This window comes from Arachis hypogaea, chromosome 13 (assembly GCF_003086295.3).
Source record: "Arachis hypogaea cultivar Tifrunner chromosome 13, arahy.Tifrunner.gnm2.J5K5, whole genome shotgun sequence".
Lineage (NCBI taxonomy): Eukaryota > Viridiplantae > Streptophyta > Magnoliopsida > Fabales > Fabaceae > Arachis > Arachis hypogaea.
The window spans coordinates 41,451,822-41,466,104 of NC_092048.1; positions in this window are offsets into that span (position 1 = coordinate 41,451,822).

Consider the following 14,283-nt stretch of genomic DNA (forward strand, 5'->3'; position numbering starts at 1 on the left):
ATAATAAGAGTACAATATTATGTACTCAGTATTATTGTACTCGTATAATTAATTAAATACTTAATTTAAAAAATTAATGATTTAAATTTTTTAATTTAAAAAATTAATAATTTAAAATGTTAAAATTATCCAAGATATATGTAAAAAAATTTGCTACACATCCAAACATTATTATCATTCAAGTTCAACCAAGTAGACATAACACCAACAAAAACCACTCTCATTAAAAGAGTGTGATTATACGCGCGGGTACGTTATCGTTGCCGTCATTGTCGTCTTCTTCTTCTTCTTCGCATTCCTCCTCCTCCTCCTCCTCCTTCTTCGCGTTCCTCCATCTCCTCCTCTTCCTCCTCCTCCTCCTCCTTCTTCTTCTTCGCGTTCCTTCTTCTTTGCGTGTTCTCTCCTCATCATCATTCTTTTGTTGCTGCTGTTATTGTTGTATTTTTTTCTTTTCTTCCTCCTCTCTTTGGTGATTTTGCAGCATTATGTGTTTTGAATTGTGCAGAACAACGAAACCAAATACACCTTAATTCACTCAGAAATGAACCGAAATTACATCTAAAATAAACTAAAAATTAAATTCTGAATGAATCAAAATTACTTAATGATGACGATACACAAACAAACTCGTTTCAAATCAAGCATAGACCAAGTACACCTTATTTAAATCCAGAATGAATCGAAATTACTTAATGATTGTGTTCGAAAACAAGCACACAAAAAAATTGAATGATTAGAAATTTACTCAGAAATGAACTGAAATTATATCTAGAATGAACCAAAAATTAATTCCGAATGAATTGAAAATTAATTCCAAATGAATCGAAATTACTTAATGATGACGATACACAAACAAACTTGTTTCAAAACAAGTACAGACCAAGTGCACCTTATTTAAATACAGAATTAACCAAAATTACTTAATGATTGCGTTCAAAAACAAGCATACAAACAAAATTGAATCATGAACAAAAACGCATCCAAATCCACCAAGTGATTTTGCAGCATTATGCGTTTCTTCTTCTTTGTTTGATTTTTTCATTTTTTTTAACTTGATGCTGCTGATAAGTATTGACCAAATTTTTTATTCCTTAAGTAATTTTGGTTCATTCCTTAGTTTAACTGAGGTTTACTTGGATCCAGAAATGAGTCCGATGTGTTTTTGTTGATGATTGAGTCTTTTTGACTATTTGTTCAAATCTAAACTAATTTCGGTTCATTTGTGTGTTAATTGAAATTCACTTGATGTTGCTAATAAGTATTGACTAAATTTTTTATTCCTTAAGTAATTTTGGTTCATTTCTTAGTTTAATTGAGGTTCATTTGGATCCAGAAATGAATTTGATGTGTTTTTATTGATGATTAAGTTTTTTGACTGCTTGTTCAAATCTGAACTAATTTCGATTCATTTGTATGTTAATTGAGGTTCACTTGATGCTACTGATAAGTATTGATCAAATTTTTTATTCTTTAAGTAATTTCGGTTCATTTCTTAGTTTAATTGAGGTTCATTTGGGTCCAAAAATAAATTTGATGTATTTTTGTTGATGATTGAGTCTTTTTTTGGCAAAGAATAATAAAATTATTCATTATCACTTTATTCAATTGTATTAGATTTTATTCCATTCTATTTAATTTGTCTTGACAGTCATCCCAACTATTGGAATAAATTGTTCATCGACAACACACCTGGACTGCAAATGAATCGAAATATTATTATAACAACACCATTGTATAATAACAAATGAACCGAGAATTGTGTATTCTATAAATTCAGAAACTCATGCATTCTATTCAAATTCAAATTCATAAACAACACTGATTTTAGCAAAGAATGATGAAATTATTCATTATCACTTTATTCAATTGCATTAGATTCCATTCCAATCCATTTAATTCAAAATTGTTGAAGATGACGATAACGAGAGAGAAAGATAACGAAAAAGAAAAAGAAGAAGAAGACGCAGCATCATCAAAGAAGAAGAAGAGAAGAACCTTCGTGCACGAATTTTGTAGTAGAAGAAGAAGAAGCGCGAAAAAAACGTGCGCATGTGTATGTAAATGACTTGGTTGCTAATATAACATGGATGCGGAGCATTATTGTGCAAAATCTCTTGATACATTGATATAATATTTTAGATAGTATTGTGTTGATTTAATTTTTATTTTTCTATTTCATCTTATTTTATTAAAATAATTTAAAATTTTAAAATTATAAAATTTTTAATTTAAAATTTAGATGAATATAATTTAAATTAATGATTTAATTTAATCCAATAAAAACAAATGTATTCGTATTATTGTACTCATATGGTTAATTATGATTACTGCCTAATTAATTTTTAAAATTTTTTAAATGAGTACAAACATTGGATAACTATTTGATAATTAAAAGAATCTTATATTTACCCAAAATAAATGATCTAATTATTGCTGGTACTAGCATTTTAATGTATGTAAATACATTAGCATCATATATTACAAGTACAATAATGCGAATACGTTTATTTGCATTGAATTAAATTAAGTCGGTTGCTTCAAATCTAATATAATAATAGGAGTACGTAATATTTAGGATGTAAAAAATCAATTCAATCCAAATAAGACCGATCAATTGAACAAAAAAATCGACAATCGAAAACCAAAAATGACATTTTTTTAGTTATTTCTGCGGTTTAGTTTTCGATTCTGGGAGAGAAAATCCTAATCGAATGGGTTTACAAACCCCACCCAAAGACCTAACCCTAAGGTAGCATTTGAAAGGGAGAATGAGACTGAGAGACAAAAATTTGGAGACAGAGACTGAGAAACAAAGTCTTAAGTATTGTGTTTAATATAAGATGTATAAGACTGAATTATGTCTCAATATTTTGTTTGGTTCAAAATAAAAATAGAGACTTAAATACATAAAATTACTAAATTATCCTTAATAATTTAAATGAAAAAATAAAAAACAAAGAACCCACCCAATTTCCCTTCCCCTTCCCCTTCCCCTTCCCCTTTCCCATTTCTCAATTCCAACGGTTCCCTAACGGATCACCCCATCCTGCCTGCCCCACTCCCCTCGTCGGCATCCACTTCACCTCCAACGAGGAAGCCCACCATTTTCTCTAGTGCTTCCAATACGGTTATCTCTTTCTCTCTCTCGATTTCCCTCCCTCTCTGTCTCACTGTTGCTCTCTATTCGTCTCTCTCCATCTCTCTCTCACTCTCTCTAATATTGTTGTCATCTTTGATGTTTTCTCTATACCTTTTTTTCTTTTTTATTTATCCTATTTTTATATGGTCTCTATTTTAATTTGTTTTTTTTGTTGGTTTCAAAGGCTACAAAAGAATTTGTTGATGATACTTTTGTTAAATATTGAGATTGAGTAAAGGTAGAATCTTGTGAATAGTCTTTGTCTTCTTTATTTTTCACAATCAATGCTTTTGGTTTATGATGTTGTTGAATATTGAGATTGAGTTTCAAAAATATCAAAGCATATTCATATATTTACAATGACATCCATATTGGCATTGATGTAGTGACAGTACTTGGTAACTAATTTTTCTCATTAATAGGGGCTCGATCCACACCAGAGTATTTGGGAACTTCTATTATCCATGTCAAGAGAAGATTTTATACTCTTAGAATAAGTGAGTCTACATCGATAACGGATCACATCAATAATTTAAATATGTTATTTTTTCAACTTTCATCGTTGGAATACAACATAGCAGAAAATGAGCGTACAAAATTCCTATTTCAAAGTCTATTAGATCCGATGATTAGCTCATCATTAACTTAACCAATAATATTTTGACAGACTATCTTTCCTTTGATGATATATATGTTGTGATTCTTGAAGAAGAATCGAGATGCAAGAATAAGGAAGATAAATTAGAGAGCTCAAAGCAAGTAGAAGGATGAGAGCGAGGGAGATCAATGGAGCGTGGTTCCAGTGGGAGCTAAAGTAGACCAAAGTCACAAAGAAAGAAGCAATTCAAATGTTACAATGGTGGTAAGAGAGAGCACTTCAATAAAGATTATTGGAATAAAAAGAGTATAGAAAAGGTTCCAAAATAATCAAGTTCTCAAGGATATGTTGCAAGTACCTCTAAGGATGGAGAACTCTTGTATGGCGAAGCAATAATGGGTTCTAAAGACAGTAAACAACTCACTGATACCTAGATTGTTGATTTAGGAGCAACCTGACATATGGCTCCTCATCATGATTGGTTTTGTATATATGAACAAGTCGTGGAAGGATTTGTGTTCATGAAAAATGATCATGCCTTAGAAATTATTGGAATGAGTATTATCAAAATAAAAGTATTTGATGATTCTGTTTGTTCACTTCAATGGGTAAGATATGTGAAAGGCTTAAAGAAGAATTTGTTGTCGATTGGACAACTGTATGAACTTAGTTGTAAGACCCATATTGAAGGTGAGATCTTGAAACTTGTTAAACGTGTTCTTGTGGTAATAAAAACGGAAAAAATGTAGCAAATCTATACATCCTTATGCGAGATACTTTGCAAGAGGCAGAGACATCAGTTACCTCAGTAAGCCAAGAAAAAATGACAATGACATGGCATCATAAACTGGGCCACATGTTAGAATGAGGCTTAAAAATTTTTGTGGAACGTAATCTCATTCCCAAAATCAAATCGGTAAAATTATTATTTTGTAAGCATTGTGTTACAAGCAAATAACATAAATTGATGTTTGGTAAATCAATTGCTTGAAACAAGCACATATTAGAGCTGATTCATTCTGATGTATGAGAATCGCAGGAGATGTCCCTAGGAGGAGAAAAATATCTTGTATAATTTATTAATGGTTACTCTAGGAGGTTATGGGTCTACCTAATAGAAGAAGTCAGACGTGTTTGCGATATTTAAAGAGTTTAAAGCAAAGTTGGAACTTGAATATGGAAAAAAGATCAAGTATTTAAGGATAGATAATGGAGGAGAATATATCGATGGTGACATTCTAACATTTTGCAAGCAAGCAGGTATTCAACAGCAATTCACAGTTGTATATACGCCTCAGTAAAATGGTATAGCAGAGTGAATAAATAGGACTCTCCTAGAAAGAGCACGAGCTATGTTGTAAATTGCAGGTTTAGCCAAGTCTTTTTGGGTAGAAGCTGTTAAAACTGCCTGTTATGTAATAAATTGGTCACCATCGACTGTAATTGGATTGAAGACACCAATGGAGATGTGGCAAGGTAAACTATCTAATTATTCTTCTTTATATACATTTGGTTGTTCTGTGTACGTGATGTACAATTTTCAGGAAAGAATAACACTGGATCTAAAGTCTAGAAAATGTATATTCTTGGGTTATGCTGATAGAGTTAAGGGGTATCGCCTATGGGATCCCACTGCTCGCAAGGTAGTTATCAGTAGAGATGTAATATTTGCGGAAGATAAATTATAAAGAGAACAAGAAAATGATAGCACTGTTAAAGAGATAGCCACTATTAAAAGAGATGAGAAATGCATAAAAAGTAATTTTTTGGAAGCAGAATCAGAGCACGAAGAACAAAAAAAGAGGCCAATGACATAGAAGTTTGTTAATCCACTTGACAAAAAAAATACTATCATGGTAATTAAATTATATTTTAACAAGCTATGATACATATCTTCTTCTGACAGAAGATGGAGAGCTAACAATTTTTACAGAGACTATGTCCAATCTAGATGTTCTATGTGGATGACAGCAATGCAAGAAAAAAACGAGGCATTATGTAAGAACCATACCTAAAATCTTGTTGCATTTTCAGTAGGTCGAAAAGTCATTGGTAACAAACAGGTTTACAAGATCAAACGAGATAGTAGTGATCAGGTGGAACGATATCGTGAAAGATTGGTTGTCAAAGGATATGCTCGAAAAGAAGGTGTTGACTTTAATGAAATATTTTTTCTAGTGATGAGACTAACTACTATCAGAGTAGTTTTGACTATGTTTGCTGTATTTGATTTACATCTAGAGCAATTAGATGTAAAGAGTAAAGACTACTTTTCTTCATGGAGAACTTGAAGAAGATATATATATGCTCTAACTAGAAGGTTTTGAAGAACAATAAAAAGAAAATTTGGTTTACAGGTTAACTAAATCTCTGTACGGTCTAAAGCAGGCACTAAAGTGTTGGTACAAGAGATTTGATTCTTTCATTATTAGCCTTGGATACAACAAACTTAGTTCAGATCATTATATCTAATATGAGAGGTCTGGTGATAATGATTTCGTCATTCTACTATTGTATGTGGATGACATATTTGTGGTAGGCCCAACAAAGATTAAATTTAAGAATTAAAGGCATAGTTGGCTAGGGAGTTTGATATGAAAGACTTGAGTCCAGCAAACAAGATTTTAGGAATGCAAATCCACCGAAACAAAAGGGATAGGAAGATTTGGCTATCGCAAAATAATTATTTGAAGAAGATCTTGCAACACTTCAACATGCAAGAATGTAAGCCAATTTCAATCCCACTTCTTATGAATTTTAAATTATCCTCAAGTATGTGCCCTAGTAGTGAAGCAGAGAGGATGGAAATGTCTCAAGTACCATATGCATCACAGGTGGAAAGCCTTATGTATGTCATGATCTGTACGAAGCTAGATATTGCTCAAGCAGTTGCGGTGGTAAGTCGATTTATGGCACATCCAGGTAAAGAGCATTGGAATGCTGTTAAGAGGATCCTAAGAATATCAAAGGGACCTCGAATGTTGCATTATGTTTTGGAGGATCAAAATTCATTATCAATGGATATGTTGATTTAGACTTTGCAGATGATCTTGATAAACAAAAATCTACTAGATATGTGTTCATACTTATAGAAAGAGTTGTGAGCTGACTATCTAAATTACATACTGTTATAGCTCTATCTACTATAGAAGCTGAATATATGGCAGCTACACAAGCATGCAACGAAGCTATTTGGATCCAAAGATTGACGGAGAAACTCAGACACAAACAACAGAAAATTCTTGTGTATTGTGACAGTCACAGTGCCTTGCACATTACAAGAAATTCTGTCTTTTATTCAAGGACAACAATGCAATACAATATCACTTTGTTCGAGAAGTAGTCGAAGAAGGGAGTGTGAATATGTAAAAGATTCATATTAAAGATGACCTAACAGATGCCATGACAAAGCCAATTAACACTGATAAATTTGAATGGTGCAGATTCTCCTATGGCCTATTGACTACATGAGCAATATGAAAATAGTGAGACTTTTAATACCAAAATTAACTTTAAGTTGGAGATTGTAAATTTAGTAAAGTTATTTTGGTAGAAAGCTAAATAAAATGAAAGGATATAAACATTCCTAACTTATAACCATAGAATTTTAATGGTAGAAAAAAAGAGAAGAATTATTTATTTCAAATTGATAGATGGTTTATATTAAAGAAATGCATCTATGAATTGAGCCTTCTTAATTTATTTTAATCAATTTCATTTAATAAGAATAATAGTAACATTGAGTTAAATAGAGAGATTTTTTTGAGAGATTTTTTCCCTATATTTAGAGAGAGGAGTAGTATTCTCCTTTTATCAAGAGAGAATGTTATTGAAATTTTCTTGTGATAGATAGAAGTTGTAAGTTAAAAAAAATTATTTTATACAAATTTTTAATTTTTTATATCTATATTTACTGTATTATTTGTCTGATACCTAATATGTTTTCACTGTGTCAACAATTACATTATTTATTTTTCTGTCTTTTTCTACCTCGTGGATCATGTAAGTTCTAATTTATTATTATTTTTATCATATATCTATTGATAGGAAAACAAAATTGTTAATAGTTATAAATTTTAAGTTCAAAAAGATACAAAAAAAAAAAATTTAACAAATCTTTAGCGACTCAAAAGATAACCTAATGAGTGGTTGTGGATTCAAGTAATAGATAAGATTGAGAGTTACAAAAATGGTATACAATGATAATTAATTGTGATTTGAAAAGAGAAGGTGGAAAAAAGAAGAAAATGAGGAATGAAGAGAGAACAAACCAGTAAAATAGTGGTGGTAAGATAATAACAGATATGTGTAGATACGTGTATAGTGAATGATAAGAGAAAAGGATAATGAAAATAAAAATTAATAATTTTAAAAAATAATAAAATCCAAGATAATTTAAGATGTTGAATATAAAGTTAAAAATATATTTTTTTACTCATTAAAATTATGCGTGAAAAATAAGAATGTTTTAAATATAAATTTTTATATCTGTTTGATATTAAATAATATTAAAAAATAAATTTACAAATATTTATAAATAACTAATTCATAAATAATATTTGTATATTTTTATCTTAATTTTATTACCCATAATAACAACCTAATAATTTTGGTATTATACCTAATTTAATTGAATTTATTTATTATATAAATTAAAAAATTTAATAATTTATGAAATTTTTAGTTTTATTTATTAATAATTTATTATTTTAATTTTTTAATTTTTATTTTAAATTTATAATTTAAAAAATATAAAAAATAATTCTTCAAAAATAATAGAAAAGTGGTTGAACAAGCATGAGCCGCCTATTAAGCTGCTAGTAACTAATAATACACTTACACAAAAAATAGAAAAATTAATGAATATATCACACAATCACCTAATAAATACGTTTTGTACATTAAAAAAAAAACTTTGATCATTAACCAAATTTTAGTACTGCAATAAATTAGCAAGAGTGGAGAAAAAAAAAAAGAAAAAGAGATAAGAAATTATGTAAGAAAAGATAAAAAAAAAAGTAAAACCCCTCCCCGTTCCCTAACCATTTACGAAATTGACCTGGCGCCCCCTCACCATTGGAAATTAACAACGCGGTCCTTAACCATTCTCTCCATGTGACCAAAAGGACCCTCTTACCGGTACTTCCGGTTATTTTTTACTAGAAAACCGACAAGAGTGTACTTTTAGTCACACGAGAGAATAGATAAGGATCGTGTTGTTATTTTCTAATGGTCAAGGGGCGCCAGGTCCTTTTCTAGATGGTTAGGGACTAAATATTTTAATAGTAGGGTTACACGTAGAGACTAAATATTCTTTTTAGATTTGAGTAAAGTATTGTTTTTGTCCCCAATGTTTGGGGTAAGTCCCAAAGTTGTCCCTAACGTTTCAATCGTCCTATTTAAGTCCCTAACGTTTCAAAATTGACTCAATGTTGTCCTGCCGTTAGGGATCCGTTAACAGAATTGACGACGGGACAAAATTGATACGATTTTAAAACGTTAAGGACTTAAATAGGACAAAAACGTTAGGGACAAAAACGATACATAAAAATAAATTTTAATTTAATTTTATCTTTCAATAATATTAATTTTTTACTGTACATAGTATTCAATTATTTTTTAATTACATCTAAATAAATTACACTTAATCACATTACTTCCATTTTAAATAAATTTATTTTTTTATAATTTAAAGAATTTTGATACATTAGAGACAAAAGGTATAATTTATATTTTATTTTATATATATATATATATATATATATATTATTTTTTTTCTTTTCTGCAAGTTTATATACTAGTCATTCTACAAATATTTCATGATAACTAAAAATCTTTAAGAGTAAAATTATAAAAAAATTAATTTATTTAAAATGAAAGTAATATGGTTAAGTGTAATTTACTTAGATGTGATTAAAAAATAATTGAATACTATGTATAGTAAAAAATTGATATTATTGAATGATAAAATTAAAATTTATTTCTATGTATCATTTTTGTCCCCAACGTTTTCATCCTATTTAAGTCCCTAACGTTTCAAAATCGTCTCAATTTTGTCCCGCCGTCAATTCTGTTAACGGATCCCTAACGGCAGGACAACATTGAGTCAGTTTTGAAACGTTAGGGACTTAAATAGGACGATTGAAACGTTAGGGGATAACTTTGGGACTTACCCCAAACGTTAGGGACAAAAATGATAATTTACTCTTTAGATTTTTAGAAGTAATATTTATTTCATTCAAATGTTTGTATTAATTTTAATTTAATTTTACGTATTTTAATTTTGTTTATTTAGTTACTAATTATGTCAGAGAATTTAGAATTTTCTTTATTTAACCTAAAGTTGAGTGAGTTTCTTCGATTTAATTTCCAAACGAACAAATTAGATTGAGGTATTTCTTTCTTATTGCATCAAGTAATTGAATACAAAGAGATCTCTTTGTATTCAATTACTTGATGCAATAAGAAAGAAATACCTCAATATAATTTGTTCACTGGTTTGGAAATTAAATCGAAGAAACTCACTCAATTTTAGGTTAAATAAAGAAAACTCTAAATCCTCTGACATAAAATTTAAATTAGTAACTAAATAAACAAAATTAAAATACGTAAAATTAAATTAAAATTAATTAGTCATATCACGAACATTTGGATGAAACAAATATCACTTCTAAAAATCTAAAAAGAATATTTAGTCTCTACATGTAATCCTACTATTAAAATTATGGTTGATGAATTTAATTTCACTAATAAAAAAAACAGTTTAATTTTTCTAGAAAAAGGTGTATGGAATAATAATCTTGAACTAACTTTTTTTTTTAGGTTCAATAATATAGAACATACATGTCGTTCTTAAAACCCTAAATCCAAGACATAATAATGCTTAATCAACCCAAATAATTATCACTTTTGTGTTAAGTCTCGTTGTTAATAATTTTGTGCTATCTATTAAGTTTGACGTTGTTTGCTCTCCGTTCACATGTAAAATATGGCAGAATGCATTAGATGCAAAACTTAAAACAATGTTTTTTTTAATTTATTTTCCAATTTTAAGTAAAATTCCTCTCCGGTCCCCCACTATTAGAAAATAACAACACGGTCCTTATCCATTCTCTCTGTGTGATTGAAAGGACCCTCTTAACCGGAATCCGGTTAAGAGGGTCCTTTCAGTCACACAGAGAGAATGGATAAGGACCGCGTTGTTAATTTCCAATAGTGAGGGGGCACCAAGTCAATTTCGTAAATGGTTAGAGACCGAGAAGGAGTTTTACTAAAAAAAATGGGTAGTCTAAATAAAGAAGAAGAGAATATAAAAAGTTAAGGTTAAACACTAATTTTATAATTGAAGAATAATGAAAGTTGAGAAGCAATAGACTTGGTATGAAATAATGAAACAAATTTTATAACTCAATTATAGCTATCAAAGAAAAATAATATTAAAAAAGAATTTCATGATATTATACAATAATAGATTATTACGAGAAGATGAGATCATAGAAATCTTGTAATATATTACAAAAATAGAAGATTATTGCCATCTAAAAAAAAATTTTTTTTATGTAAGAATATAGAGTAAAATCAAATGCGTAAGGATAATTGTGAAACTACTTTAAACTGTCTTTTAATATATTATAAAGTTAAAGTTAAACACCAACTTTATAGTAAAGAATAATGAAGAACGAGAAATAATAAATATATAAAATAATAAAATAAATTTTATAACTAAATTATAATTATTAAATAAAAATAATATTAAGAAAATCTTATAATATTATACAAAAATAAGTTATTATGAGGAGATGAAACAATCGAAATTTGATGGCATATCGTAAAGATAGAAAATTATGTCATATGAAAAAAGTTCTTACCCAGTAACATAAATTGAAATCAACTATCTAAGGATGATTGTGGAACTATTTTTGGATTTTTTTAATATATTATAAATACATAAATAAATATTATTAAGTTACAAAATTTTGAAAATCAAATCGATGATTGATTTATTTTAGTTACTAATTTATTAATTTAACAGTAGTTTTTTTTCGTAACTTGATTTAACTGTAGTTGAGTTGGAATAATTATTTTATAATAAAATAATAAATAAAATTTTAATAAAGATACTAAAATTATAGTTGTAAAAATTAGACCGGATTAGTGAACCAGATTTTGTACCGGTTCGGTTTAGTATACTGACCGCTTAAGAAAATGAACCAGTATTGCAAGGAGTGGGAATCGAACTTGGCTCTTCTAGAATGAAGACCAAGTTGACAACCACTGCACTAACCCATTTCTTTATGTTGTCAATGCTTTTCATAATATATATATATATATATATATATATATAGAGAGAGAGAGAGAGAGAGAGAGAGAGAGAGAGAGAGAGAGAGAGAGAGAGAGAGAGAGAGAGAGAGAGACTTAAACCCTAAACCCTAAAAACTCATTTTTTAATTAAAGTACAAATTAATTAATTTTAAAATAAAAATATAATGAATATAAAAATTACTTCCGAGAAAAAAATAAATTTATATAATTATTTAATTATATAAAAATATTTAGACTTTAAAATTATTATTTGGATATAATTCATAGATTGTTATTCTTATTGTGTCTAATTAAGATACTATATAGTAGTATGAACTAATTATATGTCTATCTTTGTATTAGTTATTTATAGAATTTGACTTAATTGTTCTTAAAATGTTAGTAAAAATATGTATTTCAAATTTTAATTTTAGGTTTTTTACTATTATATATTTTTATTTACGTGAGAACGGTTTTACCGGTTGAACCAGTAACTCATCGGTTGAACCAATAAACCAGTAAACCAGTAACTTGACCGATTCAATCACCGGTTCAGTATTGACAACTATGCTGAAAATCAAAATGGATCAGCGGACCGAATTGATCTAACTGAAAACTGGGAGACTTTGCGGTTTAGTCCATACCGAAAAAACCGCTCTTTTATAAATCATCAGAAAACTGTTGAATTGACTGAAAACTAGTCAGTCGGACTGAACCAGGATCCAGCCGGTTTACACAATACGAAGCTCCTTCCTTTCTTCCCCCACCCCAAAAGCCCCTTTCTCCCCTTCTTTCTTTCATTCAGAAAGAAATAAAATTAAAAAACGGGTTAATACTCAAATTCGTCCCCGAAAGATTACGCGATCTTCTTTTTTGTCCCCGAATAATTTTTTTAATAAAATTAGTCTCTGAAAGATAAAAAATAAGTCAAATCAGTCCTTCTGTCAGTTGGACGATGACGTGGCACATTAAGTGCCACGTGGCAAGTCAACGCCACGTGTCACTTGACATGTAAAAAAGATTTTTATAGTCAAAATAGTCTTTGAAAGTCCAGACGTAAGTCATTTTCATCCCTCAAATTTTAAAAATTAGTCAAACTAATCCTTATATAATTTTTTTTAATTTTTTCTTCATAATATTAAATTTAAAATATTTTTTTATACTACTAATTTTAATGGAAATGTAATTGACAAACAAAACATTAGTAATTGTATCTTTTTTTCTTAAAAATTTTTTTCAATAAAATTATCTCTCTCCTTTAATTCTTCTCAAAATCTTTCTTATTCTTTTCTATTCTAAAACATTTTTCTTACATACATTTTGCTGGAATATATATATATATATATATATATATATACTCAAAATTGAAATGTATGTATTTATTAACCTAAACAAAGTTATATGCTCAAAATCAAAATTTATGTATGTTAACCTAAACAAAGTTATACCACTATTTTTTTTTCTACTACATATTTTTTTCCATTACGGTATTACTTACATATAGGATGTAATGGTAGTGATACTTAGAGTCAAAATTCAAGAAGATCCACAAATTTTGACTCTAAGTATTACCATCATTACATTCTATACGTAAGTAATACCGTAATGGACAAAAAAAAGATGTAGTAGAAAAAAATAGTGGTATAACTTTGTTTAGCTTAACATACATAAATTTTGATTTCGAGCATATAATTTTGTTTAGGTTAATAAATACATACATTTCAATTTTGAGTATATATATATATATATATATATATTCCAGCAAAATGTATGTAAGAAAAATGTTTTGGAATAGAAAAGAATAAGAGAGATTTTGAAAAGAATTAAAGGAGAGAGATAATTTTATTGAAAAAAAAATTTTAAGAAGAAAAGATACAATTACTAATGTTTTATTTGTCAATTACATTTCTATTAAAATTAGTAGTATCAAAAAATATTTCAAATTTAATATTATGAAGAAAAAATAAAAAAATTATATAAGGACTAGTTTGACTAATTTTTAAAATTTGAGGGATGAAAATGACTTACGTCTGGACTTTTAAGGACTATTTTGACTATAAAAATCTTTTTTACATGTCAAGTGACACGTGGCGTTGACCTGGGTATGCCACGTGTCACTGACCTGCCACGTGGCACTTAATGTGCCACGTCATCGTCCAACTGACAGAAGGATTGATTTGACTTATTTTTTATCTTTTAGGGACTAATTTGATTAAAAAAATCATTCGGGGACGAAAATGAAGAT